The sequence below is a fragment of the Balearica regulorum genome, chromosome 6 (genome assembly GCF_011004875.1).
Source record: "Balearica regulorum gibbericeps isolate bBalReg1 chromosome 6, bBalReg1.pri, whole genome shotgun sequence".
In the NCBI taxonomy this organism is placed as follows: Eukaryota; Metazoa; Chordata; class Aves; order Gruiformes; family Gruidae; genus Balearica; species Balearica regulorum.
The window spans coordinates 17110148-17123641 of NC_046189.1; the positions used below are offsets into that span (position 1 = coordinate 17110148).

Below are 13494 nucleotides of genomic sequence, written 5' to 3' on the forward strand. Positions count from 1 at the left end.
AACTTCATGTCTTGTGTCAGTTAAGCAGTTTAATTGGCTTTCACACCTAAGGCTGAAATAAAAACGAGCTGCTACTTGTCACCATGCTCTGAGAGACTGGTCTCTTTGTAGAATAACACACATCCATCTGCTTCAGAGGAAATTTATTACAACAGATTCTGTCCTACTACACTGGAATTCAGCTGCCTGACCCCAGAAACAATCCCCCCATGCAGCGCAGAGCCCTTGGTCATCTTCTCACATACATCTTCCATGTCCGGAATAACCCTGACACAGATTCTTGCGTGCTGGGTGGCTCCAGTCCTTACAACTTTCTCCCTTCCCATGATCTGCAACATAGCTGTGCTGATGCAAGAGTCTGCTTTCTTTCCAGCTGGCTCTGAAGTGGATGCCATTGATCTGATGTATTGCAGAAATATAGAAATACTGGAACAGAGGCTCTAGAATGAGTTATTGTGCAAACCCAGGAAAAAAACCCCAGCTGCGAAGTCAAGCAGCACCAAAGAGGAAAAGGATTCGGTGCGCGAGAAGAAAAAACAAAGGAAGAGGCCAGTATCATCATAGTTATACGTGGTGGAGCGTGAATTAAGTAGAGAAAGGATAGATGGAAAGACCAAGAAAAGGAAAAGTGAGAGAAAGTGTCAAGCAGAGAGGAAGGATTGAAGGGAAGGGTGTCTGGGGAACGTGCAATTCCTCTCCAAGTTGAAGAGGCTGTGTGGGAGAAGACTGGAGCCAATACACAGTCCACAGAAGAACAGACATGTCACTTCACATTTACGGAGTATGGGTAGAAATTGTGTTTCTCAGATTTTGCCAGTTAAGCATCTCAGCCCTTGAAGGCAGACTTTCCTCAGCATCTGTTTTATAGTTCTGGATTAGCAGAAATGCTATGAGAGTTGTGCTGTGTCATACTTGAGTCCTGTTGTAGCACCCGGGTTAGGACTAGACTGTACAGCCTTCCAACCCAGCATTTTATCAGAAGTGTTTTCATCTGTAGAAACTTCCTGTTGTGCCCTGCTACTAAGTCAGAATATCCATTCTGGGAGGGGGGAAAACAAAAAAAAGGTGTTAAAATCTGAACAGAAAGACATATTAGTATCTTGGATAAGTCTGCCAATAAGATCCCCTAATGAATGAGCCTGTGAGTCAAGGATGGTGTTTCTTGACATGGTTTCATTTCTTTTTCTGTTTCTTCTTGCATCAGGATGTTAGTCTTTTCATAACCCAGCACTCAGACATCTGAAGGTAATTTAGGGCCATTACTAGCACAAATTTGAACAAGTCAGTGGCTCAATGCTGTCATCAACTCTGAGTATTATTTACAAAAAAGATCTGTCCTGCCAAAAATAGGAACTTTAAATTGATCAATGTGTCATTATTTCCTTAAAAATGTAAATGAAACAAATCAGTTCATCAGTTGTTTTTTTTTTTTGTCTTTGCTATGCTGCTGCTTCAAATTTAAAATTTTGTTTTGAAACACTCCAGGGAGAGGGAAAAGGACAAATGAATAATTTTTATGAGGTGGCCCGTAAGATGGGGGATTAATGCAGTTTGAGCTGTCAGCCCGTAATATAATATACCTGGATGTGTTGTTTGTTTCTTATGGATTCATTCTTTCAGTTAAACTGTCTTGATACTTCCTTCCTGTGTTCAAACTTTGTGGCATATTAGTCCTTGCAAATAGTATGCATGCTTTTCTTTTTTTTTTTTTTTTTTATTATTCCTAAGGCCCTTAGTCATTGGAAGGATTTGAATGTATTTTAAATTAAATAATGGCTCAGAAGGCTGTCTTAAACTTACTTTTTCATGTCAGTGCAAATGTCTTTCTCAGTTTTTTATCATTAATCTAACATTTCGGTGACTGTGACCTACTCTACTTCCGTTTATGTCATATGAATTGATGATAGGTTTGCTAACATCTATTATCCCTTAACAGCAGAGAGAACCATGCTGATTTAAAAAAAATCAAAAAAATCTGTATGGAACTTTTTATGGCTCCTCTCTCACAGCCTTTACTGTATTTTCTTATTTCTGGTGTCAAAGGGGTAGCTTTCAAGTTGACTAAAGAGTTTCTTTCACAGTATTCACAATAGTGAAGTCAAATACTTTCCTTAGAAATCAGACCAGTAGGTCTTACTGGTATCAACACATGCCACAATATGCTCCCCCTGCCCAAGCTGTAGAAAGTTTTCAGCAACCTGAATCCCTGTCCCCTGCTCCTGCATTATTCTTTGCACTATAATTTGGGAATCTCTGGAGCGTGAGTGTTGCTTCTTCCTCAGCGACAAAGTGCTTCGCAAATGGCATTGGATTCTAAAGCCTTTGTGGGGTTTTTTTCGTTTGATTGGTTTTTGTAATGGTGTGTCATCACTTTCTAAAAACTTATTATATTTCAGGGATAATGTCACTGAGTTTTATCTCTTGTGATAGGATAACTGTTTTCCAGCTCTATTAAAGATGTCTGAATTAAAGAAAATGATCAGAATAGAACACGCTTAGTAGAGAAGATTGTTGTTATAAAGCAGGGCATATCACATACTTTCTTTTTGACTTTGGGAAAGTCACAGATGTTTTAATTCTTTATACATAAAACTTGATGTACTTGTCACATGTATCTTTTTTTGGTATTGCTTACTTGAACTGTAATCTCTTAGGTCAGGAATTCTTTCTTAACTTGTGCATGTAGAGCTCAGTACTGTGGAGCTTGATGTCATTTGACACCTCTCAGCATTGCTGTAATACATACAATTAAAAATCATCAAGGGATGTTATAGAGAAGTTTTTAGACTAACTTGCAGCTGCTTAAGCTCTGTGATTCCCTGTTGCTCACATTATTTAGGAACTCTATCATGAACATTATGATGAATGTATATATTTGAATTTTGGGAGCAAAAGCTGGGAAACAGATACGTATGACTGTTAAAGTTTTTGCCATTTCCAAATATACCATTTATTTGATTTTAAATTTTTCTGAAGGCTGTACAGAAATGCAATACCTCAGTTTGAGAACTGAAAGGTGATAATTCTTTCAGAATCCGTGTGCTCCTGATAAAGAGGGAAGGGTTAAGGGGCTCTGCTATACTGCATGGGAAACACCCTCTTCTCCAGTGCTCGGGAGCACAAGATCCAAAACAGAAAATAAGTTTATCGTTCTCTTTTTTCCAACTGCAGTAAAGTATTTACTGGGATGGCTCCTAAAACATTTGCTGTCATCTGGACCTTATAATGACAAATTCTGGGGTCAAAGAAGTGAGTTGGGGCAATGGTGAATAATGACTTGAACAAAAATAGGTTTTACTGTGCATTTATAACTGGCATGGCATGCCTTTGATGCTCTCATCAGTATTTATTAGGGCCTTGAGGGCTGCATACCTGTTGGACCCATTGCAGTCCTTGAGGCTGGAGAAAGATTTAAGAATTTGTCTATGAAGGTCCCCGTTCAGGGGTGAGAATTAAATTGACACTAAGTTCTTATGGCTTGCTCTTCCCTGGCCATGACAAAGGTGCATGTCTTAAACAGTGTAACACCTGGTTCCTAAGTATGAAGAGACTTCTGTGCTCCATAAAAGGGTGACACATAGGGGAATATGTCATCTCACCTGTGTCCTAGGAGGAATTGTTGAAGGCACAATGTCATCTTTGAGGGTGCACTGTAGGTCACCTCTCATGACGGAGTGTCATAAAAAAGGGCAAAAGTAAGATCTAAGGAGCTGGAATGTAATGATATAATTATATTTCCTTTTTCTGAATACCATAAACTGGAGCAGGGGTACTGTTTTATTATTTCATTTAGCATGCAACAGAGTACAGAGTGCTAAGTTTAACGGGATGTATAGGCACATATGAATATATGTGCGTAAGTTTGATGCATCTGCGCAAAGTAGATATACAGACAAGAAGAAATAAACAGAATTTACTTCACGTAAGCACAAGTAACAAGATACACAGCATGAGCTGGTATTTTTTACTAGTTCTTTCATATGCATTTCAAGTATGTGTTTACTATGAGAGATATGTTTTATCCATAAACTGGGGTAGACTTAAATGTTGCTTTTCTAAATCTGTCTAGAGCAAAACTTCTAGGGAGGACTGTATCCAGTGCTCTGTATGACAGGAAGAGGAAGAGCTGTAATTCATATATGACTGGATGTGCATATGTCTTGGCGAGGGTTATGATTTAAGAGTTTGGGAGAATACAGTTGCTTGCCTCCACTTTGTGTTTGTCTGTGCCATAGCTCACTGTAATTAACCTGATGTGGGAAAAAGATTCAGAGAAGAATAATTGAACTCCTTTGATTCTGAGAAATTTCTGAGAAGCCTTGGGAGTTTGTTGTGTCTTGTGAAATTTATCTAGTGAAAAAGGGATTTAACTGTTTCTCCCTGGACATGTGCTTGATGATATCTTCTGCCAGTTCCTGTGTGTCTGTACAGTAGGGTCAGGTTATTCTACCTTGCTTCTGACTTCTGTTTTCCTCCTTCAAATTGAGATGATTCTTAGGCATTGTATTAAATGCGGTGGATTAAAGTACTGCTCAAGTGTGGCCAGCAGATTCCCCAGCGTGTTTGACGGGGCTTCAGTATTCTGACAAAGTTACCTTGCCTCTGCTTTGATTCCTGCCTTGAATTTTAGAAGCAAAGTATGGGTGATTTTGGCACTCCTTATGCTTAGCAAAATTTGGATTACTGGTATGAATCCTTTATTACAAGAGGTAGGATAGTTGTGTTTTGTATTGAACAAAGGTCCTTTCTTTCACATAGTAGTTGTTGGTTCAAGTCAATGTCTCTGGAGAGTCTCTGCCCACCTCCCTCTTTAAAAAAAAACCCACAATAAAAGAAAGGGACTTTTAACAAGAATACCACGTATTTCAGGACATGTAAAAAAAATAATCATGTAATTGCTTTCAAGATATGTTGTCAGGTAATTATCAAAGTAATCCCTGTTTTAGTAGAAAGAATGAGGAGTAGGAGACTGTAGGATAAAATAAGATTAAGCTAAAGTTTCATACGTGCCGTTTTGAGTAACCAATAGTCACAAGGACTCTCCAGAGTCACAATATATATTTTATAACAACATCAGTGTGATATTCCACATATCATTATACATTCATTCAGATATTCATGATATTCATTTTAGCTGAGATCTTAACAGTAGCATTCTTGTGCTCAAAATACATACGTAAAAATATTTGGTGAACAAAGTTGAGGACTAAGAATCATGATGGGTAGTACAGTAACAGTAAGGTCAAACCTTAATATCAAATTTGGTCTTTTTCTTAACTTTTATGTTATTACCAGATGTAGTAGCTCTAGTCCATTTTTCCTAGACTGCCCTTTTGTGAAAAATTTTTGCAACACATCTGTATGTGACCAGTATATGGTGCACTGAAGATACAACCTAGAGGACAGGTACAGCAAGCCTAGAGAGTTATTTGTGTATGAAAAGCAAAGGACTGAGCCTAAAGGATGTGAGTATGGCCGCGCAGAGAAGCCTCTTAAGAGTTTGACAGGAGGATGCTATTATTGCTGTTTGACGCTAATCTCTACGGAAGTCCAAAGTGCTAAAGTTTGGACTTCTGGAAGGATGATTTGCTCCGTCCTCAAGCTGAAAACACAGCACATCTACTTACACTGTCCATTTTTCTTCAATCACATTCTGACAGTACAATTCTCCAAGTTTCTGAACATCAGCCAAAATATAAGCATGTTATATTGCAGTCTACTAGGGAGCCTTATCTGTTTCAAAGCAATCTGGGGACAAAGAATGGACATAGAAAGAATGAAAGTCTAAACACTATGTTTTGTGTAGACATTGACAGATTCTACTTGGCTTTTGTTCGTTTTTAAAACTTGTTAGCCAGGGATAAGAAGTAACCTATTACAAACGCTCAAAATGCCACTTTTTGAGCCTCCACGTATGAGAGAGATGCTAGGAAAATACAGGGGGGGGGGAATTTTAAAGCATGAACTTTGATTTAAAACAAACAACAAAAAACCCCCAAACGGACACCATCTGAGGATCTTACCAGTTGAGCTGTGTCAGCTCTTCATTCTTTGACTGCAGGAGCTGCTTGTGAATGAGACCTGAGTGCGCTTGCCCTCAGATAACCTCCTCAAGAGGCCTTTCTGTTCTTGTTGCTCTCTGGTCCTAGCGTGCATGCTCTCATTCTCTCTCTTTTCCTCTTAATTACATTTGTGGTAGTAGGTACCACACTTGCAGTGAATGTTGTACCACCTTGTCTTCTGGAAGGTAAGCACCTGATAGCTAGCTGGAAAAAAATGCATTTGCTTTTGTCATATTTAATTTACCATTGTTCTTTGCCTGTTTTACTTTCTTTTCTCCTTAATGTTTTTGCTTTTTTTTCATCTCTCCTTCTCTGCTGCCTTCTATTTTATAATAACATTTTACGCTTTCATTCTGTTCTTCTCTCACATATTGTAGTGCATTAAGAGAGATCTGGAGTTAAAGCTGTGACTTTGTGTCCTGGAGATCACATTTTAGATGTGAGCTAGAGGGCAGACTAAAACATTAAACCTGTGATTAGTGAGTCCTAAGACCTTCCTTTGCAACCAAAGACTGGTCTTCCGTGAGATGGGTTGTTAGATGCTGTTGACAGGGAAATAAAAGGGAGCTGCAGTGTGTTGAACCAGCTACATGGTTAAACCTGAGCATGCTAGTGCATTGTAATGGCTTTAGCAAGGAACTAACATTGCCAGAAAAAGAGACATTACAGTTCTTGAACAAGTGGAGAGAGTGGGGGAAGCATGCCTGCCAGTTCGGGGGGGGATATAGTCCTTGCCATTTTGTCTTGCTGTAATGCATAAATATGCTACGTACTTATGGAATGTGTGAGACTTCTGCAGTTAACAGTGAAATTTTAAAAAAATAAATCCTTCAGACATCACAGAAAATGCAAGTATTAGTATTATTGTCAGCATGAGAGAACGTAGTATTTATTTGGGAATACTGGTCATCTTGCTAAGTCATCTGAGTCTATATAAAACTCACATAAAGTTTCATAGAGGTTTGGCGTTGCCAATCCCAAGTGCACAACGAGAATGAGTCACATCTTCCAAGATCACAAGATTTGCTTAAAAATCAGAGAGGTTTATTTTTAATTGGGTTTCATTTTTATTTGCCTTTTTATGTCAAAGCTGATTCATTTTTTCCACTGATTTTCTGTGATCATTACTGCTAGCAATGCCCGCCTCCCTCTTTAAAAAAACCCCCACAATAAAAGAAAGGGACTTTTAACAACAATACTACATATTTCAGGACATGTAAAAAAAAAATCATGTAATTGCTGCAAAGTTATGTTGTCAGGTAATTATCAAAGTAATCCCTGTTTTAGTAGAAAGAATGAGGAGTAGGAGACTGTAGGATAAAATAAGATTAAGCTAAAGTTTCATACGTGCCGTTTTGAGTAACCAATAGTCACACCCTAGAGAAGAGTGTCGTCACTGGAACAACATGTTTTATTAAGGACTGGGTACAAAATTAATCTGTTCACAAAAATTTTGTCTAGTATTTCTAGGTATGTGGAATTTTGTTCCAAGTAGTTTGCTTTTCAAATCCTCTTCTACCCCTCCTCCCATCTCTTCACTTTTGTAAAAAAGGAATGAAATCAAATAAATCTTAACTCTATACACTTAAGGCAAAGCACTGAAGGGTTATATACAAGGTTTCTTCCATAATCTTCAGTTTCTCCACAAGGAATTATCTGACATTACTGCAACTGCAAATTGCATCATATGCAAATTGCATCTGTCCCTAATGCTCTTAGATTTTTTTTTTTTTTTTTTTTTTAAATAAAACTCTTTCTATCAAGTATCCTTACTGGGATGGTCTTGGAAAAATTCTTTTGAAGAGTCAGAAATTCTGCGCAGACACAGCAAATCCCAAAGTGAGGAGATGCAGGGCATGGGCAGCTCTTTCGGTTAGAAATTTATTATTTGAGTCCCAGATTTCAGATGATGTGCCTTTTGCTTTTATAATCAGAAGAGGATTTTTTTTCTCTCTTCATAGCAGAGGTTAATTTTAATTGTGCAAACTAGTCTGTGCTGGATTTTAGTGGACAGTAGGTACTTGCTACAGTAGCAGCAGCATTGTAAAAATGTTTTTATTCCATGTCCACAGTAGTCTTGTAGGTGACTTTTGAGCTAAACAAAAAATCCCAAACCAGCTCCCTGCTGGTATTTCTTTAAAGGAAGCCTTTTGTATCGGAGGAGACAAATTCAGCTGGGATATAATCAAGCACAGTAGAAAGATGGGGCATTTGCTTTTGCAAAACTTGAATTTAGCATACCATTTAGATTTTCCTTGATACACTGTATTACTGTATAACTTAGAGTAATACAGTAGTTCTGTAGGGAGTTTTTCCCTTGGTCAAAGATAGGCAACTAGTATAAAACCAATTGCAGGGCAGATATATTAAAATATATAACTTTAAAAGTTTAGTGAAGTATTGATTTTTTTTTTTTTATGGTTTTGTTACCTCAAATTAAGGTCGCACCAGCTACTGCCTGTCTCTGCATCACTTCTACATAGTCTGAAGAGGTATCATTCACCAATGAGAATGAAGTAAAGTGTCCCAGCAGCTTTATGGGGCAAGGCATATTTCTCAGCAGCTCGAGTTCAAACCCTACTCAAAACTTGCACCAAGTCAAAAAGGAGCTTGTGAGAACGTTCCCTTCACTAGATTTATTGTACAGAACTTTCTATTCTGCTGAACTAACTGTAGATGAGAAACATGCTTCTGGGTAAGTAATTCCATGTGGAGGTTGAAATCTGTCTTTCAACTAGCTGCATAATAGAACGCTGTATGCTTGCTCCAGCTATATGGAAGGAGAAATACATGCGCTGTTTTGCTGATTTATTTTTAATAGCAATCCATTAGTGAAAGCTGTACTCATCTGCTGTGGTTTAGGAACTAAGTAGTCAAATTAGGAAATATTAGAGCTGTGCTTGTGATCTATTTTTTTAGATACTTTTTATCTTTAGGTAAACTACGTCAGAGAAATACAAATGCCAAAATCAGCATTTGAACTTTATCTTTTTTTCCCCTGTTCAGATGGTAATCGTGACATTTTCTGAAGGAAGGCTATAAATGAAAATTCTTGTTAGTAAGCCCATTGGAAGAATGTATTTCTTAAATATCAAAATAAATTTGTTCCTTATTTATGAGCATACTGATAGTTCATTGTAAAAATTTAATGCTTGATTATTGTATGTCTTTAATCTCCATTTAGCATTATGCCACTAAGTCCTGTTGACTGATACCATGTTATGTAATAGTTTCAAGAACAATAAATACTAATAGCATTTGAAATAGGGAATGCTTTTAGCTGTGTTTTAAAGAACAACTTCAAATTATTGAGCTTATGAAATGTTAATATGTTGCAGATTACACTGTGCTGCTTAGCTGCAACGTTAAAAATGCGCATGATGCATTCAAAAAGTTCCTTAGGATGCCTTCATTCTTAGGATGCCTTGTTAGGTCGAAAACATAAATACTCTGCTTCTATCCTCAAAGTCCTGTTTGTAGTTGGATGAATAGCTTGTAGAAAACATTTTTTATTTTTTTTATTTTTTTCATATAAGGCAACCTTGTCTGGAGTAACGTCATTGATAGTTTTTTCAGATGTTGAAATAAATGCTAATAGAATGCTCATTGGCAGTGAATTTAATGTTATAAAATACCCTCTCCTCTGTGTAAGTATGATCATCCTTGGGCTGTGGCAAATTCCATTGCTTTTAAAACTACCTCTTCTATCTCTCTCTTCTTTTACTAAAAAAGATATGTATCCATTGACCATAATTTTTGGTTACTGTCACATTGTTTTAACTTTCTAAAGGCATGAAAATGGCCGGGGGAGATGTTTTTGTTAGGCAGAATTTAGGATTAATGCAATATTTAGCTTAGTCTAGTTAAATTATTCAGATTTCAGCAAATTAGGTTGCATGTTTGTAGGTGCTTCAGGACTGCAGATACAGCTATTTCATAAGCATTTATCCCTTGTTCTCTTTCTCTCCGTATATGTGTCTGTGACATTGCGCTTATGTTTTGTTTGATGATCATAGTTTTACAGCTTGGGTGCTGAATTCTTTGTGGTAGGTAATGCCTTCTGATTTTTCTAGACCATTGCTTCTCTGTGTCATTTTGTGTATTCAGACATAGTCATGATAATTTGCTGTGTTGCAAAGAAGTACACGCTGTAGAAGGTTTTAGCAGAGAAGTCTGAGAGAAATCTGGCAATTTGGTTGTTCCTGTTGCTCAGCTATGTGATTTCAGCATTCTGTATTTAGAAATGTATTAATTCTCTCTGAACTTGGAGCAGTCCACACCTTCCATGCCGCCTTCAGGGTGCTTAGTTAAACATTGCTAGCCACAATTTCCCTGTGCTACCATTATCACGGTAATGTCTAGATTCACATTTATCTTTGGTTTTCCAGCATGGCTTATCTGACAGCCCACAGAATGGGCCAGGCTGCTGTGCATTGTCCACAGCAAATGGCTACTCAGCAGCGCAGGCAGCCCAAAAATCTTGGGCTGCCCCTGACTTCTGGGAGACAAGGCATAGGCGATGGGTAGTCCGTGCTGGCCAGGCATCAGCTGTCCGCCGCTCTTGGCCGGCAGATAGCAAGCCCAAGCTGACACTGTCCTGGCAAAATGGCTTGCAAGCTGAGAGAAGTGAGAGTCCAAAAATTGGTGTCGAGCCTTTGGGGACAGTTGAAATGTTATGAAAACACAAAATTCTGTCTATCTGGAAAGTGTAAAAAAAACCAACCCAAAAAACCAACCAAACCCTCAAACAAACAAAACCCAACCAACTAACCAAAAAAAGCCCAGTTTTAACTCATCAAAACTGCTTGCTTTTTGCAGCTCTGTTAAGCTGAGAGAGGTACTCTGTTGAGAGGGGAAAGCCAATCAAACTTGGAAGCTTGTGCACCAAAGATGATATGAATTTTGGCAAGAGCTGAGCAACACAAATGCTGCCCAGATGAGGAAAAATGTCTAACCCTTGCTGGCGGCAGTGGCTTTCAGGGAAGCAGGCACAGGGCTCTGAGTCAAAGGGGCATGAGGGGGTGAGAAAGGGTCTGGGAAAGGGGGTGTTTGAACAGGACTCTGAACCTGTGGGAGGTGTCTGGGTTAAGAAGGGTAATCCAGAAGTACAGAAGTACTTTGCTGTCACTTTCCCAATGATATTTCCTAATAATAGTAATTTAAAAAGCTTTCTCTGTAGGAAGGATGAAACTGGCTTTACAGGTGAGCAAGAATTTCAGTGATGGGCACTGCTAATGGGCAGTGCACAAATAAAATTTGCGCCTTAAGTGTGTATTTAGATAGGTGAATATCCCAGATGCGTACACCTATTTCTTGGTTTTGCAAACAGGTATTTGGATTTGTTCAGTACTTGAAAATTTGGCCTTTGGGGAAAAGATTCTTTTATATGGTCTAATGCTACAATGCTTTGAGAAAAATTTAAAATCACCATATTCTATAGCTGTAGAGAACATTGAGATCTTTTGGAATGACTTATTCAAATATCCTTATAGTCGTTGGTGTATTTGTATAAATCGAGGAAAGATTCATCCTAAGTTGTTTCTATCCAGTACTGCTTTAAAGAAACAGGAAAATATAATAATTTCATCACTTAAAACTGCGTAAACCTTCAGGAGAAAAAGGGTTACTATTTAAATTTCAGATGAAAGGAGTGTTTTGTGAATTCATCTGTGTCATGTATTCATACCTGAATTAAAATGAGCCATGATGTACTGCACTTTCTTGGGAACATTACATAAACTTCCTTGTTCTAAACCACACACAAGTTTGAAATGTGCAAACAGAACTGAAAGAAACTTTGCAGTAGTTTCTCCACAAGCAGGAAGCCTAATATTTACACAACAATCAATAGGGTAATGGACACAGAGACAAGCAGTACTCTCTCCTACAGAACATGGTTTAACTGGTAGAAGAAGGTAGGATCTATTTGAACAACTTTCTTTTTAGTGAGACGTGTATGGTTGGGGATGGGTTTGGCTTGAGTTCTGGGGAACCTTGTTGGCCAAGATTCGGAGTTGTGCAATTAAAACAAGGGATTGTTTAGAAGTATGTTATATTTGGAACAGTTTTCTCCTGCTTTAATTTCTGGGATTTTGATCAGGTCTTTCATTAGCATTTTTGTGAGACTCTAAAGAAGATTAGTCGAGGGAAAATCTGATCCTGATGCAGGTTGTCTTTGCATAGATAAGGAGTTTCTTTATGTATGATTTACTTCTATCTTCCTGTAATTCTTTGCTATGATGTTTATTTCTGTTTGTCCTGTGTGCCTTTAAAGAGAAGTTCTGCCTCACTGCAGGTAGATAGACAAAGGGAAGCAAGAACACAACTGACCTCAGTGCAACTAGAAAAAGACAAGAAGGGACAGGGGACAGTATACTTACTATTTCTTCTTATTTTCTAATCTCAGGGCTAGTAATATTATCTCACAATAACAGTTCAATTTTCAATTCAAGCAAAAAGTTTCTGAATCTAGGAGTTGTAAGAGGAAGATAAACCTGTCTTGGTTCCTCTTGTTTCCAACATCCTTCTTGCGAGGACTCAGAACATTGTTGTTACCTAAGTTCTGTGGGTAGGAATGATGGCTAATTGTATGTGCTATCTGCAAAGACTGGTTGAGAGAAGGGCTTGCCTGTCCTTGTATACCTGGAGGAGACCTGTCTGTTGGAAGGAGAGGAGGTAACTGGAGTAGAGACACTGCTAAATTTCTGTTTTGAGAGTGGATATTTTGTTCTCCTACCCTGGCGGTCTTTGTCACTGCCCCAGTGGTTGTAGGGGGCCAAGTGTGTGAAGGTTGAGGGTACGGGGATTTAGAAGTAGCATGGTCCTTTCTGAGAATGGTCAGAGTTTTTGGTAGGTTGTTGAAATCTCTCTGGGGCAAAGCTGAGGGTAAGAACTGATGATTTTTAACACTTCAGAAGGTACATCAATAAATCAAGGATTAGATGGACAGGCTTAGGAGATTCTTCCAAATATCAACAGTCAACAGAAACATAAGAATTTACCCCAAAATTTTAAGAATTATTCACAACGGACAGCATCAGGTAGCCCTAATGGGGCTTTTGTTACCTGGTAATGGTACCAGTTTTGCTTTGTTCAAGCATATATGCCCTCTACTTAGTTATAATTGGTGTCAGAAGTGACTCAAAATGTAAAACAATAATAAAAATTTAAACTAGGCAAGGAAAACTTTATTCTAAATGTGTTGCCTATTGCAGTAATACAAGTCAGACAGTGAAGTTCAACTTATACTATGAAACAAAATTTAATTTTGTAGCCTTTGTGATTGAAATATCTGTTTTATTAGCTAATTTCATCAACATTTATTACCAAAGAGAAATGTAGCTCAGACTTGCACATTTCAAAGGGCAGTGCTCTCCAAAGAACTTCTGTATACACCCTTCAGGCATAGATCCAAACCAACGTCCACTGTTCC

The 13494-nt window shown here is 38.1% G+C and overlaps 1 protein-coding gene across 3 annotated transcripts in view; it reads left to right on the forward strand.

Moving 5' to 3' along the window:
* The window catches only part of ZNF385B (zinc finger protein 385B), a 136407-nt gene that overhangs the window by 36544 nt on the left and 86369 nt on the right, over positions 1-13494 (forward strand). The window contains exon 1 of one of the 3 annotated variants that reach the window (XM_075756517.1): positions 11919-11977. The exons of the other annotated variants lie outside the window; for them this stretch is intronic. The gene's annotated coding sequence lies outside the window, so the exon portion shown is untranslated. Of the gene's footprint in view, positions 1-11918; positions 11978-13494 lie in introns of those variants that run through there. 3 annotated transcript variants of the gene reach the window in all.